Here is an 11083-nt window from a genome sequence, read left to right on the forward strand (position 1 = left end):
TTGCCATGGAAAGGAGTAAGAAGGATTGGATGAAGACAGTAGGAAAGCAGAGAGACGGAAGGAACACAGCATCTCCATACGCTTATCTGAAATTCCCACTAATGAATTGCATAAGTATCTCTATCTTTATCTTTATGTTTTATTCGTATATCACCCATACCCAATTGAGTTTCCTGACTAAGATTTACAAGGTGACCATAGCTTGCTTCATACCAACAATCTCTGTGGGATCGACCCTTACTCGCGTAAGGTTTATTACTTGGATGACCCAGTACACTTGCTGGTTAGTTGTGCGAAGTTGTGTTTATGCCATGGTATTGAACACCAAGTTTTTGGATTCATTACCGGGGATTATTTGAGTTGTGAAAAGTATTGATCACAATTTCGTGCACCAGTACGCGTCAGTCACGCGTACGCGTCAGCCACACGTACGCGTCAGTCACACGTACGCGTCGCTGGTCATTTTGGCATGTCACGCGTTCGCGTCAAGCACGCGCTCACGTCATATTGCAGAACTCCAATCTATGCGTACGCGTCAGGCAGGCGCACGCATCGCTGCAAATTTCTCCATATCGCGCACACGCGTGAGCCATGCGTGTGCATCGATGCTCGCTGGTTATCTCCTTAGTTTCTTGTGTTTCTTCCATTTTTGCAAGCTTTCTTTTCATCCTCTAAGCTATTCATGTCCTATAAAGCCTGAAACACTTAACACACGGATCACAGCATCGAATGGTATAAAGGAGACTTAAAATACACAAATCAAAGACTGTAGGAAACAAGCTTTCAATCACAGAACAAAACTAGGAAGGGATTGTAAAACCATGCAAATCATATGAATAAGTGGGCAAGGATTTGATAAAAACCACTCAATTGAGCAAAAGATAAACCATAAAATAATGGTTTATCATGTATCTTTACATGGTCAAGGAAAAAAGTTAAAAAGTATTGATCCGGAAGACTAAACATCTCTAAAACCTTAACTCTTTTCATATTATTATCTTTCAACACTTACTGTTTGCCTTTGTTTATTTCCTTGTATATGTCAAAGCTTTTTAAAGACCCTAAATTTTGATTGTCTGACTAGGATAATCGGTTGACTATTGTTTCTTTAATCCATTAATCCTCGTATGATCGACACTCACTCACCGTGAGTTTATTACTTGATAGGACCTGGTGCAGTTGCCGGTAGTTGTGGTTGTAAAATCCACATCAAGTTTTTGGCACCATTGCTTGGGGATTAATCGTAGTTAACAAACTTCCAATCAGCCGATTACCTAGATTAGACTTTTTAGTTTTAGTTATTTACTATTTTTATTTATTTCCCCTAGGAATTCCCTTCACAGTGATGAAGGGAATTCCGATTTGATTTCCTTGTTGTTTTGTGTCTATGCAAAATAACAGGGATAAAGAGCCTCTTCACTATGATCCTGAGATTGAAAGAACTCTTTGTCTACAAAGGAAACAAGCTAGAGATCAAAGGGTTGAAGAAGAGATTGAATAGGTACTTGAAGAAGAACCTGAATACAACATCACTAATAATGCAATTCACGATGCTAATACTCCTCAACCTAGGAGAACTCTTGGATCTTTCACTAATCCCAATCCAGGGAGTTGTGGAAGTAGTATTGTGACATCTACTGTTAATGCCAACAACTTTGAATTAAAGCCCCAGCTTGTCATATTGGTGCAACAAAACTGTCAATTCATTGGGAGCCCGCAGGAAGATCGTAACCTGTTTATCTTTAACTTTCTACAAATCTGTGACACTGTGAAGACCAATGGCATCCTGGCTAAAGTTTATCGATTGTTGCTATTCTTTTTTGCTATAAGGGATCGAGCTAAGCAGTGGCTGGACAATCAACGCAAGCAAAGTATCGCCACATGAGAGGACTTCGTGACTAAGTTCCTTAACAAGTTCTTCCAGCCTCAGAGGTTGACTAAGCTCAAAAGAGACATTAAGACCTTCTGACAGCACAAAGGAGAGTCCCTTTTATGAAGCTTGGGAGAGATACAAAGAGATGCTAAGAAAGTGTCCTCCAGACATGTTTTCTGACTGTGTCCAACTCTATATTTTTTATGATGGGATATGTAAAACCCACAAATTTGTAAATAATTAGCCAATAAATGAATTATTAATCCAAGAAATTAGAAAATAAAATTTTATAGCTTAATGAGGTAGGATTAATTAAAATATTAATTTTCACACTAATTTTATAGAATTTGGCCCAAAATTGAGCTGAACGAACCAAACCAGAGGAACCGGGCCCATCCAATCCACTTAATTAAATGAGCATCAGCTCATTTCTTCCTCATCCAGGCTGAAACGCTAAACAAGTTTAGCCAAGAGGGGAAGAAGGAAAGAAGAAAGCACAAACCCTTGAAATCAATTCAAATTCCCATAACTTCCTACTACGAGCTCTGATCGCCGTACCGTCTGCGGCCACGCGACTGCAGTGTTGAGCTCTACAAAGCCCAGTAATTGATTAGGTAAGAAAGTACCATCTTCATTTTCAATTTTTCCTTCCCAATTTCAAAATTTAATGAGTAATTGGGTTGAATTTTGCGTAATTTCAGTGTTTAGATTTGAATTAACTTCTGGGTATTGTCGGATCAAGCTTGCTTGAGATGTGGGTCAGGTAAGCACCCTTAAAACCCTTGTGTAATGTTGAATTAGTGAACTCTATATTGATTATAGTGATAATTATGATGATAGATTGAAATTGGTTGTTGAATGGAATCAATTTGAGAAATTGGAAGCTAGAAGGTTAACCATGGAGGCTGGGTTCGTTGGTGAGGAGCTGGAGTAGAGGAGCTTGTGGTACGGTAAACGTTTGAGGTGTTTCAGGATTAACGGAGAATCAGCCAAGGTATGGTTTCAGTTTTTCGTAACTAAAATATAATGTTTCGTGAAAACTTAGGCTAGTTAACCGTAAGATAGAATTGAAATGTTGAAGTTGTTGATGATTGAGATTGGTTGATATGCATAATAATTAGTGAATTTGAGGTTGTTGTTGGTGCCATATTAGTTGTGATGTTGATATTTTATTTGATAAAGATAATTAATAATGTTTATTGAAATATTGTTTGACCTTGAATTATTGAATTGAGCTTGATGGAAGAGGAGAATTGATAGGTTAAGGGATGTATAAGGAGTATTGAAATATGATTTGAAAGGGTTTGATGCTATTATGGTAAGGTTTAGTTTTGTTTTAAAAGGTTTAAAATTTGTATGTTTTGAAAGTTGAGGTTTGGAATGTTAATGAAATCTTTGATTTTTGACCAACTTCGACGAGTCATAACTTGGCCTTCGGATCTCCGGTTTTTATCAAACTTGTCTTGAATTAAAATTTGGTCCAAGAGGTTTACACCGTTTAAAGAACAAATAAAAAATATTTTAAAATAAAAATGTTATGCATGTCGAAAGTTCGGTGTGTAAAAACGCGCCTCCGCATACGCAGGCAGGGAGACGCGTACGCGGACCCCTGTTTTTCCAAAACATGACTTTTGTTTTTAAAAGTGTTTCTCCAACTTTCAATACCTGGTACTTCTTGTTTAAAGCCTGGTTGGTGGATTTTTGGGTAGTGTAGTATGATTAGAGATGTGAGGAAGATAACTTGTTGATGAAGAAAGAGGTAAAGTAGATGATGATGAATAAGGAAGTCCTGTAATGTTATATATGTTGTGAGAGGTGGCTAAATTCATGATGTATATTGATATGATGATTAATGAATGAATATATGTTTGTGATACCTGGGTAGTAGCAAGGATTATGGTTCGTCCCGCTTGTTCCAGGTCAATGCTTGAAATTTGATAATAATGATGATTGTTTTAGACTGAATGAATGTATGTTTGAGATACCTGGGCAGTAGCAAGGACTATGGTTTGTCTCGCTTGCTCAAGGTTAGTGATTGTGATGCCTGGGTAGTAGCAGCAGTAGTGGATTATTCCACTTGCTCTAGGTTGTGCTTTTAAACACCCGCCTGGGTAGTAGCAGTAGTAGTGGTTTACTTCCACTTGCTCTAGGTTAAGTGGGTAGTAGCAAGGGGGTAGCTTAGACCCACTTACTCTGCAATGGGTGTTTCTGTCCACGGTTAGCTACCAGGACATGTCAGGTTTAGTTATTTAATCGACAAATGATAACATCAGCCATAGGACAGTCACACATCATATGCATATGTTTGTTTTGTATGGTTGTGCATTAATTGGGCTTCCCTATGTGATTATTATGCCTACTTGCTAAATTTGCTACCTGCTGGAATAGTATTCTACTTGTGTTTGCTTTGTCTGTATTTTTTTTGTCTGTGCTATGGAGTAATGGAGGAACAGAGGAAGGTGAGAAGCTAAAGGATCAAGTTAAGTTTCAGTTAGAATTTTGAACCCTTAGCTACCCCACCTTGTTTATGGCTTATTTATGGTTGTAAAAAATAGTTTTAAGTTTGTAATCTATTGACGGAAGTTCTAGGAATGCCTCTGGCTTTCTTGGGACCTTATATGTTAGTTATGCAGGCCCGTTACTATGCTGAGAACCTCTGGTTCTCACCCCATACATATTTTATGGTTTTCAGATGTAAGACGTGAGACACCTCGCTGAGGCATACTGGGAGCTTTTGAAAGCAAAGGACTTTTGTGCTTTTGGGATTTTATTTTGGTTTTTGATGTATACATAGATACTTTTATATCTTTACTATATATGTATATTATGATTTATCCCTCTTAGAGGTAGATTTGGAGAAACAGGTTATGTAAATTGTATTTTGGGCTCTTTTGGGATTCTTATGTATTTATGTATATATGTGTATATATGCTCTGCCCGGTTTTAACTTCATGAGTCGGGTCAGAAGCCTTGTTATCTGTATCTTTGGAACTCTTCACTATGCTCATATCTTGGTTGGTTTACGTTTATCGCTTACGCGAGTGATGTGCTTTTCTGTTTAACGCTTTTGTTTTAACTCTTTTTCAAAAGGCTCCTAGATAAAACCCTTTTTCACCTATATTATTGATGAACGGATTCTTGTGTGGTCTAGAATTTCACAAATAAACTCTCGTTGCAAGTATAGCTTCTAAACCAACAAGAATCCTTTCATACAAAAAATTAGTTGTCACAAGTAACAAACCTTAAAAATAATAACTGAAGTATTCAAACCTCGGGTTGTCTCTCAAGGAATTGCAGGGAGGTGTATTTATTATTGGTTATGAGTTTTCTGGGAAATTTGGAGTTTGGGCAATGGGCACATAAATGATTATAAATTGAAGCAATGAAAATTAACAAGAGATTTTATGTAATTAAAATAAATGAAAAGCCTTGACTAGGAGAAGATTAATCTGAAGTTCTATCCTTGTTGGATTTTCCAAGATTAATTAGTAATAGGTTGTTGTTCTTACTTAGTTAACCCTCAGCGAATGAAGGAAGGTCAAGTAAGTTGGGAGCCAACTTCTATTCACAAGGCCTAATCATCTCCCTTGGAAAGGGTTAGTGTTAGTAACTAGAAAGCTGGCCAACAACTTCCAATTACCAATTAACTCTTGAGTATTCCAACTCAAGGGTCTCAAATATTAATCAACTCCAAAGTCAAGTTAAAGCCTACTCCGTTAACATGGATGCCATTTACATGATAAAAGGAATTGAATTGAAATAATCAAGCAAATAAAAAAATTAAATAGAAAAATACTCTTTGCATTAATAATTAAATAAAGAAGAAAATAAACTAAAGTAATAGAATAAAAGTAGAAGAACACTAAATTAAAGGAACATTGAACCTGGAATTGGGAAGAAATAAACCTAAAACTAAGAGAAATCCTAAATTCAAAAACCTATAGAGAGGAGAGAGCCTCTCTCTCTATAAACCACATCTAAAACCTAAAATTATGTGAATGAAAAGTGAATGCATGATTCCTCCACTCTGAAGCCTCTAATCTATGTTTTCTGGGTCGAGAACTGGGTCAAAAATAGCCCAAAAATCGCCCCCAGTAATTTCTGATGTGTACAACACGTGGCTCCATCACGCGTACGAGTGCTTCACGCGTGCGCGTCACCTAACCGCAAAAAAATTATGACAAATTATATATCGTTGTGAAGATCCGGATGTTAGCTTTCCAACACAACTGAACTTGACTCATTTAGACCTCTGTAGCTCAAGTTATGATCGATTGAGTGTGAAGAGGTCAGGGTTGACAACATTAGCAATTCCTTCAATTTCTTGTATTCCTTCCACTTTTTCATGCTTCCTTTCTATCCTCTAAGCCATTCTTGCCCTGTAATCTCTGAAAACACTTAACACACATATCATGGCATCGAATGTTAATAAGAGAGGATTAAAATTAGCTAAATTAAGACCAAAGAAACATGTTTTCAATCATAGAACAAAATCAGGAATGAATATGTAAAACATGCAATTTACATGAATAAGTGTGAGAATAGTGGATAAAATTCACTCAATTAAGCACAAGATGTACAACGAAATAGTGGTGCATCAATTATATATATATATATATATATTACTTTTAGAGGTCGTAATATCTATCACATCAGGTTTATGACTTAAGTATAAGACTCTGTGTGGTAGGATGTTACATTATGATATCAGAGCAGTTTGTTCTTGTAGAGCCTGAGGAACAGACTGACTATGCTTCTGAGCATACTTTGGGTGCGTGTACATGTTATTTAGGATGTCTGCTTGACATATATAGCATAGATGTTCATGAGTATACTTTTGGAGAATTAAAGAACTAGACTTGAGATATTAAAACTGATCACCTTAGTATCAAATGATTGGTGTGGACAAGACCCAAAGGGCGTCTCATGGATACGAGCGAGGTTATACAGTTGATTTTAAAGCTGCTCTGGAGAATATGGTTGTTGCTTTGCGAGCTACTGCTAAAGGGATAGAGCGAACAAACTAGGAACGATGAAAGAGGCAGTAATAGACTTTGTGGTGGAGACAACCAAGAGATTTGAACTCGTGCAACTAGAGTAAAGGTCAATCGCTCTTAGTTAGAAAGGTAAAAAGATTCAAGGAGATGTTTTGGTGGAAACGAGTAAAGATTTGAGTTCATAGTGGTTTATAATCTGAGTGGCGCTGCGGAAGCACAGTGATTTTGATGGCTCTAGGGTAGTAGTAACGAGAGAAGGAGAATGGTGATATGGGATGGTTTTGAGGACTAACGTAGGATCGAGGAATGGAAAGTGTGAGTGTGTAATTTAGGTTATAACGGATTGAATTAGACTAAGAGATTGGAAAATTGATTAGTGTTTGAGATAGTTGAGAAGGATTAGAGATTGATTTGATTTAGATGGAACCCTTGGAGGGTAAAAAGGTTTATAGTCAATGAGAAAGAGCTAGATGAAACTTAGAGTAAAATGGATGAATACGATATACATTTGAAGTCGGTTAAGTTTATAACTTTGTGTATATGAAGGACAAATGTGAATAGATAATTGAATTGATATTGGAAAATGGTAGAATAAATTCTATGAGCTTAGTTGAATTTGAGAGCGTGCATATGAAAATTAGAGAGCGAATTTTGGGGGCAAAATTCCTAATAAGGTGGGTAGGACGTAAAACTCATGAATTTATAAATGATTAGCCAATAAATTAATTATTAATCCAAGAAATTAGAAATAGAATTTTATAGTTTAATGAGGTAGGATTAGTTAAAATATGAATTTTGCCACTAATTTTAAAGAATTTAGTCCAAAATTAGGCCGAACCAGACGAATCGGGTTCAACTCATTTCTTCCTCATGCATGCTGAAACGTTGAACAAGTTCATCCAAGAGGGGAAGAATGAAAGATGAAAGCACAAAGCCTTGAAATCAATTCAAATTCCCATAACTTCCTACTCCGAGCTCCGATCGCCGTGTCGTTTGCGACCATACGACCACAGTGTCGAGCTCTACAAAGTCCAGAACTTGATTAGGTAAGAAAGTCCCATCTTCCTTTTCAATTTCTCCTTCCCAATTTTGAAATTCAATGAGTAATTAGATTGAATTTTGTGTAATTTCGGTGTTTAAGTTTGAATTAACTTCTGGGTATTGTCGGGTCTAGCTTGCTTGAGCTGTGGGTCAGGTAAGCACCCTCAAACCACTTGTGTAATGTTAAGTTAATGAATTTTATATTGATTATAGTGATAATTATGATGTTAGATTGAAATTGGTTGTTGAATGGAGTCAATTTGAGAAATTAGAAGCTAGAGGCTGGGTTCATTAGTGAGGAGCTGGAGTGGTGGAGCTTGTGGTGCGGTGAACGTTTGAGGTGTTCTGGGATTAACGGGAAATCGGCCAAGGTATGGTTTTGGTTTCTCGTAACTAAAATATAATGTGTTGTAAAAATTTAGGCTAGTTAACCGTAAGATAAGATTAAAATGTTTAAGTTGTTGATGATTGATATTGGTTGATATGCATAATAATTAGTGAATTTGAGGTTGTTGTTGGTGCCATATTGGATGTGATGTTGATATTGTATTTGATAAAGATAATTGATTATCTATATTGAAATATTGTTTGACCTTGAATTATTGAATTGAGATTGATGGAAGAGGAGAATCGATAGGTTGAGGGATGTATAAGAAGTATTGAAATATGATTTGGGAGGGTTTGATAATGTTATGGTAAGGTTGGGTTTGGTTTTAAAAGGTTTAAAATTGGTAAGTTTTGAAAGTTGAGGTTTGGAATGTTAATGAAATCTTTGATTTTTGACCAACTTTGACGAGCCATAACTTGGACTCCGGACCTCCGATTTTTATCAAACTTGTTTAGAATGAAAATTTGGTCCAAGAGGTTTACACTGTTCTACAGCACTTACAATTTTGGCAACCCTGGATAACTCGCGTACGCAAGCCTCACACGTGACACGGGCATTCTGTTCGGGTTAGATGTCTCGCGTATCCAAGAGAATGCGTGCGTATGCGAGCAGGGAAAAAACGTACCTCAGCATATGCGGACCCTGTTTTTTCAAAACATGACTTTTTGTTTTTAAAAGCATTCCTCTAGCTTTCAAAAACTCTAATTTATAAAATAAAATATAACTTATTTATATTTATATTTTCAAAAATTTGGGTTGCTACATTGTACCTACCTTACAAAAATTTGCGCAATTGAAAATGCATATAATAAAATAAGTTTGAACTCTACAAAAAAGAAACTAAATTAATGAGAAAAATACAAGCAACGTTAAGGATGAATACTCAAAAATTTTCAAGTGAGCAGATAGGATCACAATTAGGCAAAGATATACATGAATGATAAGGTGTGGTTGGAAGTAGTAATCAAATCACATTTTAAGGAGGGAATCTGAAACAAAGAATTCCAATGAAAATAATGAAAGAAGAGATGACACCAAGTCACATAGCACGAATAAAGAGTATACGTCGAAACGAATCCTTAAAACGTAACTTTTAACGTTCCCAAACTCGATGATTCACATATCCTATTATTTTTATCATGTCTATGATAATCCATTCGTATTCCCATATACACAAATCATCAGTTTTAAGTTGGCCAGACCTAATACCATGAGGAATGCAACAGTTGACTAATAGCATTAATCAATAGAAAATCATGCACGTAAAACTTAAACTCTTGTTATTAGGACAAGTCCTACTGCATGACAGACACTCAGAGTATGCAGTGAAGCATAGTCAGTCCATTCCCAAGGCTCTAACAAGAATGAACTATTCTGATACGATAATGTAATGCCTTTACTAACAGAATGTCATGCTTCCGGATGCGCCACTCTGATAGCGGGGGTATTACGATGACTCTCATATATTAAATAATAAGGTATGAGTCTTTACGCATAAATCTATCGATGGTTTTACTAAAAAGTTAAAAAATTTTCCAACAAGAATAAACAACACATATTCACATACTTAATATTAATAATACATTATAGTATTACATACAAAAATAATTACAAATCTGATGCCAGGGCATTTTGGCCAGTTTCACTGACCTTTCTTTACTATTTTTAGGGTAGTTTCATGCATTTTCTTTTAGTTTTGGGTGGATATTCACTTACATCTTGATTCAAGCTTACATTGTGCACTTTACATGATTTCATGAGAATTTTGTATGAATCATATGACAAATTGGATGATGCATGACTCATGACTTGGACTAGAATTTTGATGCACTTTGTTGCTTGATTTCAGGACAAAGGAAGCAAAGAAGAACCAGGTTAGCAGCCACGTTAGTCTAACTAACGTGACCTTTAACGTGGAATGGGAGCTAGCTGGCAACGTTAATGAGAAAGGTAATCGCCAATAATGCCCTCGAAGCCATCATAGCCCACGTTTAGAGTCACGTTAACTAAGTTAACGTGAACCCTAAAATGGAAGAAGAAACAAGGCCAACGTTAGTGACATTCTCTTTTGTCACTAACGTTGGACCAAGTTCATGAGTGGCCACGTTAACTAAGTTAACGTGGACTCTAACGTTGGAAAGCAAAAGAGATGCCAACGTTAGTGACACTAACCTTTGTCACTAACGTTGGCCAAGCCACAATGAGCCACGTTAACTCCCATGTTAACTTAGTTAACGTGGAAGCTAACGTGGAGAAAGCAAGTGATCGCCAACGTTAGTGACACTTACCTTTGTCACTAACGTTGGGGTGAACCACCACAAGCCACCATAAGCAACGTTAACTCCCACGTTAACGTTAGTGACAATCACCTTTGTCACTAACGTTGGAGATGGCTAGCATTACTACGTTAGAAGCCACGTTAACCTAGTTAACGTCGACTCTAACGTGGGAAGTAGGGGCACATTGGAACGTTAGTGGCAAAGGTAAGTGTCACTAACGTTCTCAAAGGATTGGCATTACTACGTTAGAAGCCACGTTAACCTAGTTAACGTGGACTCTAACGTAAGGAGAAAGGGTGACTCACCACGTTATTGGGAAAGGTAAGTCCCAATAACGTATGCGAAGGACCAAGAGGCAACGTTAGTGGTCACGTTAGTGCCACTAACGTTGAAGTCAACGTGATCATATTTGGGTTAGGAACGTTAGTGAAAAAGGTGATTGTCACTAACGTTCTCGAACCCACACTTTCACTTAACGTTGACACCACTAACGTCCTAAGCCAAA

This window comes from Arachis duranensis, chromosome 6 (assembly GCF_000817695.3).
Source record: "Arachis duranensis cultivar V14167 chromosome 6, aradu.V14167.gnm2.J7QH, whole genome shotgun sequence".
Taxonomy (NCBI): domain Eukaryota; kingdom Viridiplantae; phylum Streptophyta; class Magnoliopsida; order Fabales; family Fabaceae; genus Arachis; species Arachis duranensis.